Here is an 11,071-nt window from a genome sequence, read left to right as displayed (position 1 = left end):
TTATGACCCCAGCAGCACAATTATATTACCATAATTAATGATGATGACCCCAGCAGCACAATTATATTACCATAATTAAATGATGATGACCGCAGCAGCACAATTATATACCATAATTAATGATGATGACCTCAGCAGCACAATTACCATAATTAAAGGGACAGTATACACTCATTTTCATATAACTGCATGTAATAGACACTACTATAAAGAATAATATGCACAGATACTGATATAAAAATCCAGTATAAAACTGTTTAAAAACTTACTTAGAAGCTGTTACTTTGGCTCTGTTGAAAAGGTAGCTGGAAAGCCCACTGCAAGTGGCAAATAAGACACTCCCCCCCTCCCCCTTCTTTTGCATATGAAAAGACCCTTTACACAAACAGGAGCAAGCTGGAGTAGGTAGTCGAGCGTATTCACATAAAACTTTGGGGCTTGGTTAGGAGTCTGAAAATCAGAGCAATGTTATTTAAAAATAAGCAAAACTATACATTAATTAAAAAAAAAAAACTTTATGGGCTATATAATTGATTATCTACAAAACATTTATGCAAAGAAAAAATGAGTTGTATAATGTCCCTTTAATAATGATGACCCAGCAGCACAATTATATTACCATAATAATGATGATGACCCCAGCAGCACAATTATATTACTATAATTAATGATGATGACGCCAGCAGCACAATTATATTACCATAATTAATGATGATGACCCCGGCAACACAATATATTACCATAATAACGATCATGAGCACAGCAGCACAATTATATTACCATCCATAATTAATGTAATTGTGCTGCTGGGGTCATCATCATCATGTTAATTTAATTGTGCTGCTGGGGTTATCATCATTAATTATGTTAATATATTGTGCTGCTGGGGTGAGCATCATTAATTATGTTAAGATAATTGTGCTGCTGGGGTCATCATCATTAATTATGTTAATTATAATTGTGCTGCTGGGGTCATCCATCATCATCATCATTAATTTAATGATGAGTTGACCCCAGCAGCACAATTATATTGACATAATTAATGATGATGATGACCCCAGCAGCACAATTACATTAATTATGGATGGTAATATAATTGTGCTGCTGTGCTCATGATCGGTAATTATGGTAATATATTGTGTTGCTGGGTCATCATCATTAATTTGGTAATATAATTGTGCTGCTGGCGTCATCATCATTTAATTATAGTAATATAATTGTGCTGCTGGGGTTACTCATCATCATTAATTATAATTGTGCTGCTGGGGTCATCATAATTAATTATGTTAATTTAATTGTGCTGCTGGGGGTCAACATCATCATTAAATTAATTAATGTTATTAATTATGTTAATTTAATTGTGCTGCTGAGGTCATCATCATTAATTATGTTAATATAATTGTGCTGCTGGGGTCATCCATCATCATCATCATTAATTTAATGATGAGTTGACCCCAGCAGCACAATTATATTGACATAATTAGTGACAATAATTTATTTAATGAGGATGACCCCAGCAGCACAATTATATTAACATAATTAGTGACATCAATTAATTTAATGATGACCCCAGCAGGACAATTATATTAACATAATTAATGATGATGACCCCCAGCAGCACAATTAAATTAACATAATTAATGATGATGACCCCAGCAGCACAATTAAATTAACATAATTAATGATGATGACCCTAGCAGCACACTTATATTACCTTCATTAATGTAATTAATTATGTTAATATAATTGTGCTGCTGGGGGTCATTATCATTAATTATGTTAATATAATTGTGCTGCTAGGGTTATCACATCATTAAGTATGTTAATATAATTGTGCTGGCTAGGGTCATCATGTCATTAAGTATGTTAATATAATTGTGCTGCTTGGGGTCATCATTAAATTAATTAATGTTATTAATTATGTTAATATAATTGTGCTGCTGAGGTCATCCTCATTAAATAAATTATTGTCACTAATTATGTCAATATAATTGTGCTGCTGGGGTCAACTCATCATTAAATTAATGATGATGATGATGGATGACCCCAGCAGCACAATTATATTAACATAATTAATGATGATGACCTCAGCAGCACAATTAAATTAACATAATTAATAACATTAATTAATTTAATGATGATGTTGAACCCCCAGCAGCACAATTAAATTAACATAATTAATTATGATGACCCCAGCAGCACAATTATAATTAATGATGATGAGTAACCCCAGCAGCACAATTATATTACTATAATTAATGATGATGACGCCAGCAGCACAATTATATTACCCTAATTAATGATGATGACCCAGCAAACACAATATATTACCATAATTACCGATCATGAGCACAGCAGCACAATTATATTACCATCCATAATTAATGTAATTGTGCTGCTGGGGTCATCATCATCATTAATTATGTCAATATAATTGTGCTGCTGGGGGTCAACTCATCATTAAATTAATGATGATGATGATGGATGACCCCAGCAGCACAATTATATTAACATAATTAATGATGATGACCCCAGCAGCACAATTATCTTAACATAATTAATGATGCTCACCCCAGCAGCACAATTATATTAACATAATTAATGATGATAACCCCAGCAGCACAATTAAATTAACATGATGATGATGACCCCAGCAGCACAATTACATTAATTATGGATGGTAATATAATTGTGCTGCTGTGCTCATGATCGTTAATTATGGTAATATATTGTGTTGCCGGGGTCATCATCATTAATTATGGTAATATAATTGTGCTGCTGGCGTCATCATCATTAATTATAGTAATATAATTGTGCTGCTGGGGTCATCATCATTATTATGGTAATATAATTGTGCTGCTGGGGTCATCATTATTAAAGGGACATTATACACTCATTTTTTCTTTGCATAAATGTTTTGTAGATAATCTATTTATATAGCCCATAAAGTTTTTTTTTTTAATTAATGTATAGTTTTGCTTATTTTTAAATAACATTGCTCTGATTTTCAGACTCCTAACCAAGCCCCAAAGTTTTATGTGAATACGCTCGACTACCTACTCCAGCTTGCTCCTGTATGTGTAAAGGGTCTTTTCATATGCAAAAGAAGGGGGAGGGGGGGAGTGTCTTATTTGCCACTTGCAGTGGGCTTTCCAGCTACCTTTTCAACAGAGCCAAAGTAACAGCTTCTAAGTAAGTTTTTAAACAGTTTTATACTGGATTTTTATATCAGTATCTGTGCATATTATTCTTATAGTAGTGTCTATTACATGCAGTTATATGAAAATGAGTGTAATACTGTCCCTTTAATTATGGTAATTGTGCTGCTGAGGTCATCATCATTAATTATGGTAATATAATTGTGCTGCTGCGGTCATCATCATTAATTATGGTAATATAATTGTGCTGCTGGGGTCATCATCATTAATTATGGTAATATAATTGTGCTGCTGGGGTCATAATCATTAATTATGGATGGTAATATAATTGTGCTGCTGGGGTCATCATCATTAATTATGGATGGTAATACAATTGTGCTGCAAAAAAATGTAGTAATATAATTGTGCATGGAAAATTAGTTCTGGTCGACAAATGCCCCGCCCCTTGGCCACACCCCTGACCACACCCCCACTGGCACCGTGCCAAGTGGTCCCAGTTTCATCTCTAAAAATTATGGTAAGCCTACCTATACCTATATCCATTTATCTCTATCCATCTATCACTATCCTTCTATCCCTATCTTAACATATTTTTTTTATGCAGCACAGTGGTCCCAGCCTCTCCAGCCCCTCCAGCGATGGGGCTCCCACCTGCCTCCCTCCTTACCCTCCCACACCACCGTTTGGCACCACCGCTGCACAATACAGAAAGGGACACAGATTGCAGAAATGCCTCAATATTGAGGCATAGTGCATTACCATTTTCTAAGCAACCGTTGCAGAGAGGGCCAGTGATGGTGCCGATCGTTGGGTGGCATGCGAAGGATAGGAGGGAGGCAGGTGGGTGGCCCATCACTGGCGGTAGGAGGCAGTAGGGTGTGTGAGAGGGGCAGGAGCGGGTGGGAACGCTTATACTACGGAAAAAGTTGGAAGCTGGAAGGAGGGAGAGGGGGATAATAGATTAGTAAAATAAACTGGGAGAGGGTAGAGTGGTAGGGGAATGAGGGTGGGCAAATACACTACAGATTTTATTTTATATATCTACTGTATATAAAAAATAAAAGCAAATAAATATTAGCTACTGGCAGACAGCTGAAAGTACATAACATGTACGCTAAAAGGTAGAAGGAGGGGTCTGAACAAAGGAGATCCCAGAGAACCATTTAGAACCATTTGTGCTATAATTGCACAAGCTGTTTGTTCAGTGATAAACCCAAAGTTTGTGAAAAAGTAAAACATTTTTTTTATTTGATCGCATTTGGCGGTGAAATGGTAGCATGAAATATAGCAAAATGGGCCTAGATCACTACTTTGGGTTGTCTACTACACTAAAGTGAAAATTAAACGTACAAGCTCCCTACAAGCTAATGAATTAACACCTTAACTGCTGGGCATAATACAAGTGTGGTGCGCAGCAGCATTTAGCGGCCTTCTAATTACCAAAAAGCAATCCCAAAGCCATAAATGTCTGCTATTTCTGAACAAAGGGGATCCCAGAGAAGCATTTACAACCATTTGTGCCATAATTGCATAAGCTGTTTGTTGTCTACTACACTACACTTAAGCTAAAATTAACTCTAAAAGCTCCCTACATGCTCCCTAATTAACCCCTTCACTGCTGGGCATAAAACACATGTGGTGCGCAGTGGCATTTAGCAGCCTTCTAATTACCAAAAAGCAACGCCAAAGCCATATAAGTCTGCTATTTCTGAACAAAGGGGATCCCAGAGAAGCATTTACAACCATTTATGCCATAATTGCATAAGTTGTTTGTAAATAATTTCTGTGAGAAACCTAAAGTTTGTGAAAAAGTGAACAATTTTTTTTTATTTGATCGCATTTGGCGGTGAAATGGTGGCATGAAATATACCAAAATGGGCCTAGATCAATACTTTGGGGTGTCTTCAAACAAAAAAATATACATGTGAAGGGATATTCAGGTATTCCTGACAGATATCAGTGTCCCAATGTAACTAGCGTTAATTTAAAAAAAAAAGTGGTTTGGAAATAGCAACGTGCTACTTGTATTTATTTCCCTATAACTTGCAAAAAAAGCAAAGAACTCAGGACAAAATTTAGAAACTATTTAGCATGGGTGTTTTTTGGTGGTTGTAGGTGAGTAACAGATTTTGGGGGTCAAAGTAAGAAAAAGTGTGTTTTTTTCATTTTTTCCTCATATTTTATTAAAAAATTTATAGTAAATTATAAGATATGATGAAAATAATGGTATCTTTAGAAAGTCCATTTAGTGGTGAGAAAAATGGTATATAATATGTGTGGGTACAGTAAATGAGTAAGAGGAAAATATAGCCCTGGTCCTTAAAGGGACATGAAACCCAAATTTTTTATTTCATGATTTAGAAAGAGCATGCAATTTTAAAAAAACTTCTAATTTACTTGTATTATCTAATTTGCTTCACTTTCTTGGTATACTTTGCTGAAAAGCATATCTAGATAGGCTCAGTAGCTGCTGATTGGTTGCTGCACATTGATGCCTCCTGTTATTGGCTCACCCATGTGCATTGCTATTTCTTCAACAAAGGATATCTGAAGAATGAAGCAAATTAGATAATAAAAGTAAATAGGAGTGTTGTTTAAAATTGTATTATCTACTTGAATCCTGAAATAAAATTGTTGGGTTTAGTGTCCCTTTAAGGGTAAGAAAATGTAACAATGGTCTGGTCACTAAGGGGTTAATGTTCATTCACAGTGGTTACCTTATAAATCACAATCTGCATAAAACACTGTGAATGAACATCAAGAAGAACAAGAAAGCTACAAAATGTTTCGTTTTCATAATCATTGTCACAATCTATAGCTTGTTTGTTACATTAAAGTTGATTAAAAAAAAAAAAAAAAGCTTTGAGTGGAGGTCACATGCTTCCTGTCTAGAGTGGAGCTCCACTCTGCAGTTGGACTCTTCTCTCTCTCTCTTTAAGCTACACGTAACGTCATAGGTGTGAGACATACACACGTGGTGATGGAGGGTATCCGAGAATTAGCGGTGCAGTTGCACCGGGTTCACGCACTTAAGTTCGGTAGCTTTGTGTTAAAGAGTGGACTCACTTCCCCGGTCTATTTCGATCTGCGGGTGATCGTCTCTTACCCGGAGCTGCTTAACCAGGTGCAGGAAAAAACTACTGGACTGATACAGACAGACACATACATTATTGCTCGTGTACATGCTGTGTGATAGATGCGCTCACACGTGACTGTTTCAAGGAGAGACAGGACTGGTTTGGTTTCTAGAATTTAGATGTAGAGGGAGGCAGAGAGAAAGCCAGGGCTGCTAATCTATGTTCAGATAAACACACACATACATACATATTTCTTGTATACGGACAGCTTATTCATTGAGGTATTGCAAGCGAGCAATGAGAAGATAGTATTGATAAGAATGTTTAATTTATATGTAAAACGTGGTGAGGTTATGATAACGTGTCCATATCATGCCGTTAGTGTCCCTGGTCCACCTACCTACATGTAGTGTGTCAGCATGCCCTCAAAATTATATTCCATAATGTTGTCACATGTTTATAATAGCTAGAGTTGTGAAACCAGTGGTAGCTGAGTAGGTGGCTTAATTACAAGCAATACAACTGGTTATGGAGCATAGGAAAATAATGATCTGTGTTTGGAAGGAACAATACTATGGTATTACATACACAGCTCATAACAGGAAATTACAACACATACTCATTCTCTCATTTTAACAACTTTAGCTGCAACATTTTGAATACATATGTTACAAAAATGCGTATTAAGTCATTCTTTTTTTAAATCTTATACTTTGTTTTTGACTATAGTTTCTGTTTTATCCATTGAAGATCAACTTCCTAACATATTGGAGTTCCAGATCAATAGCTTAGAATCCTTAAGCCCTGCATATAAATTTTATAGTTAGTGAACAAAAAAAAATTGGTATAATTGCAAAACATGTCCAGTGGTACAAGGTCAGGTTTAGGTAAAGTTACAAGGTACTCTCTGTCCTTCTCTCCAGAGAGCTCTTTTGAGTTGTCGCCACCTTGTTTGCCCACCAGCCATCCCAAAGCTTTCCGTTTTCTATGAGCCACAAAAGTGTTTGCCTAAATTCTTAGTTCTGATTTTCCCAGGAGAAGCAAAAACTAGCACAAATGTCTGCATGTGACCCTTGGTCCAAAAGTTGAACATACCTAAGAATAATCTATTAGATGTATAAGGGGGAAAAAAAGCTTATACATCACAATATTTTTTAAATGAAAATTGCACAGTTTTATACAGGGGGCCATAAATTGTAAAATATGCTATAACTTCTAACAGGTATCAACCCTGGTAGAAAAGGAGGCTGGTTCCATAAAAGTGTCAAATAACATCCCATTCCAAAGAATATAGATCTCTGATGCAAAGCCAGCTATAAGCACTCAGTATTGTAAGTTAAAATTAGACCTCCTAAAAAAAACTCAATTTCTTCTTACATATAAAACCAACCATAGCTGCTAAATCATGTGTCTGAGAATTTGAGAGACAGAATTAGAAAGAAGTACATATTTAAAGGGGCAGTCAACACCAGAATTTTTGTGGTTTTAAAAGATAGATAATCCCTTAATTACCAATTCCCCAGTTTTGCATAACCAACACAGTTATAATTATACACGTTTTTACCTCTGTAATTACCTTGTATCTAAGCCTCAGCAGACTGCCCCCTTATTTTAGTTCTTTTGACAGACTTGCATTTTAGCCAATCAGAGCTGTCTCCATGGTAAATTCATGTGCATGAGCTCAATGTTATCTATATGAAACACGTGAACTAATGCCCGCTAGTGGTGAAAAAATATCAAAAAGCATTTAGATTAGAGGCGGCCTTAAAGGTCTAAGAAATTGGCATATGAACCTCCTAGGTTTAGCTTTCAATTAAGAATACCAAGAGAACAAAGCAAAATTGGTGATAAAAGTAAATTGGAAAGTTGTTTAAAATTACATGCCCTATTTGAAAAATGAAAGTTTTTTTTTTAACTTGACTGTCCCTTTAAATGAGAGGCTGCATATAAAGCATTGTTTTTGGGGGGGGGGGGGCTCCTGCACAATAAATATTACTTTTATCGCCTAAGTTTTGTTCTTCAATTTTACAGCTAAGTTTGATGTATAAAGTTATTATTCTCAGCCATGGGAAGTGGCAGAAAATTGATAGGGTGACTTAATTTCTTGCAGGTGGCAGATCTATTATCCAAAAAAGCACAGATTGCAGCAATTCGTTATGATTCAGTGTGTGGTGTTCCGTACACAGCTCTGCCACTCGCCACTATCATTTGCTCAAAGGAAAATCTCCCAATGTTAATCAGGAGGAAGGAGGCCAAGGATTATGGTAAATAACTCTGTCCACACACTCTGCTATCTGGGTACAACTTTTAAAACACCTGGGAAATTACTAAAATTTAATAAATATATATATATATATATATATATATATATATATATATAAGAGAGAGAGAGAGAGAGTTTGATTGTTTTTATTTCTAATATGAGTGCAAATTCATTTTTGTTTTGCGCACAGGAACAAAGCGATTGGTGGAAGGCACAATTAATCCTGGAGAAACATGTTTGATAATTGAAGATGTTGTGACAAGTGGTTCCAGTGTCCTTGAGACAGTAGATGTGCTGGAGAAAGAGGGTCTGCGTGTGACTCATGCTGTTGTGCTGGTGGATAGAGAGCAGGGTGGGAAGGAGAGACTGGCAGAGCGCGGTATCAATCTGCTCTCTGTATTTACCTTGACGCATCTCATGCATATGCTGCATGAGCTGAAGGCTGTTGATGCAGAAACCGTGCAGAGAGTTAAAGAATTTATTCATGAAAATAAGCTTGCTGTTCAGCAATCTGATACTACCAAGAAACGCCATGTATGGATGAGCTATGCCTCTCGTGCCCAACTCCCTAGCACACATCCTTTGGCTGCTCGACTTCTTACCATTATGGAGGCCAAGAAGACAAACCTCTGTCTGTCAGCTGATGTTACAAACTCTGCAGAACTGCTTCAGCTGGCAGCACAGCTGGGACCTGCCATATGCATGTTAAAGACCCACATAGACATTTTGACAGATTTTACACCAGATGTCACAACCCAGCTGCAAGATCTTGCTAAGCAGCATCAGTTCCTCCTTTTTGAAGATCGTAAATTTGCTGATATTGGGAATACTGTGAAACACCAATATGAAGGTAATCGCCCAATATTTATCTCAGTAGAAATTTACTTTTTGTCATAATTTGTAATAACTGGAACTTTTTTTTTTTAGTACATAGCTTTGTTGGATGATTTTATTGTCAGAATTTGTTCCTTTTCTGTATGATTTGTCTGGCCTATGTTTCTTAGGTGGCATCTATAAAATCTCTTCTTGGTCTGACGTGGTGAATGCGCATGTTGTACCGGGCCCAGGAGTAGTCCTGGGGCTGCAGCAGGTTGGCTGTGCATTGGGAAAAGGCTGCCTAGTCATAGCAGAGATGAGTTCCCAGGGATCACTAGCAACTGGGGAATACACTAAGACAGCTGTAGGTGTAATAAGATGTATCTTTAATGAAATGTTTTGTTCTCACACATACAAGTTGCAGACTGTCCTGCTAATAAGTTGCACACATGTATTTTGCTTAAATACATATTTGTTTCCTCACTAGGTTAAAATAGCAGAGGATCATCCTGAATTTGTATTCGGATTCATTTCTGGCTGCAGGATAAGTGAAAAAACCGGAATATCTGCACCTGTCACCTGGCGTTCAGATGCAGTCAGGAGGTATAATTAGAACTTTACCACTATTTGTGTTCTAGTTTTATTAGAATATTTTATGCTTATACATATTTGAATGTTCTGTTTTTAGGGGATAATCTTGGGCAGCAGTACCAGACTCCACATAAAATAATCACCCAGAAGGGTTCTGACATTATAATTGTTGGTAGAGGCATCCTCTCAGCCACCAATCGTCTTGAAGCAGCTGAGATGTATAGAACGGCAGGATGGGAAGCCTATTTGTCAAGGACACAGGAGTCAGATTGATGAACTGTGTATGCCATCTGCATTAGATGCAGAAAACAATCTCCTTTACTTACTGATGCGTTGAAGACTTGAACTCCACAGGATATGAAATTACCTTGTTAGACAAGGGAAAGCTATCCATGGAGCATTATTTTTTTATGAGTGAAAGTATATAGCTATTCAGTCCAATGCATGTTAATGCTGTTTACATGATTTTTTTTTTTTTTGCATCACCATAAAGTAATACAACAACACAACAGATTTACCACTATCACTTACTAGGCTGTTTCATACATTCCAAAGACCCACACTCCAAACTTGTGTTTACTTTATATTTTTCACATTGCTTTTATAGATTAGTTTATTTTCATTATTAAAAAAAAATATGCTTAAACAGTCATACTGCATTAAATGTCTGGTTTCCAGTGCACATAAGTGAATTTCCCATCTCTCAGCAAGTTTCTAGAGATAACTACCCTCTAGTTTATATTTACAGATGAAACTCTGTGCTCAAACAGAATCTTCTCTATGGGTAGCAACGTTAGAACAAGGGCCTGGTACTAGGTTAAAATAACAGGTTTAATAATTTCCCTTCTCAAAGTACTTTTGCTTACACTTATAAATAACACCTTGTGTTTCTTGAGTAGGTTACATTTCTCAACAGCTACAACTTTTTTGACAGAGAAAACCTTTACTGCTTCAGTTTGTCCTGCAGACAGGATTTGTACCCTAGAAAGTAAGGTAGGATATCACAGATGGGGCCATTTGCAAACACCTCTCTCTAACACCATTGCCTCATACATCATGTTTTGATGTTTCCCATTTATCAAGTAATGTTTATTCCCTGAGAACTGTAGGGATACTTTTCCTCCCCTCAATAAATATAATATATATATATATATATATATATATAT

At 36.4% G+C, this 11,071-nt stretch overlaps 1 pseudogene; it reads left to right on the top strand.

Moving 5' to 3' along the window:
- The first annotated feature begins 6,133 nt into the window (after window positions 1–6,133).
- On the top strand, window positions 6,134–10,557 carry LOC128637477 (uridine 5'-monophosphate synthase-like; annotated as a pseudogene).
- Window positions 10,558–11,071: the final 514 nt, after the last annotated feature.

The sequence above is a fragment of the Bombina bombina genome, chromosome 1 (assembly GCF_027579735.1).
Source record: "Bombina bombina isolate aBomBom1 chromosome 1, aBomBom1.pri, whole genome shotgun sequence".
Classification (NCBI taxonomy): domain Eukaryota; kingdom Metazoa; phylum Chordata; class Amphibia; order Anura; family Bombinatoridae; genus Bombina; species Bombina bombina.
Note: the sequence above shows the minus strand (reverse complement) of the source record. Positions and strands in the feature narration are given on the sequence as shown.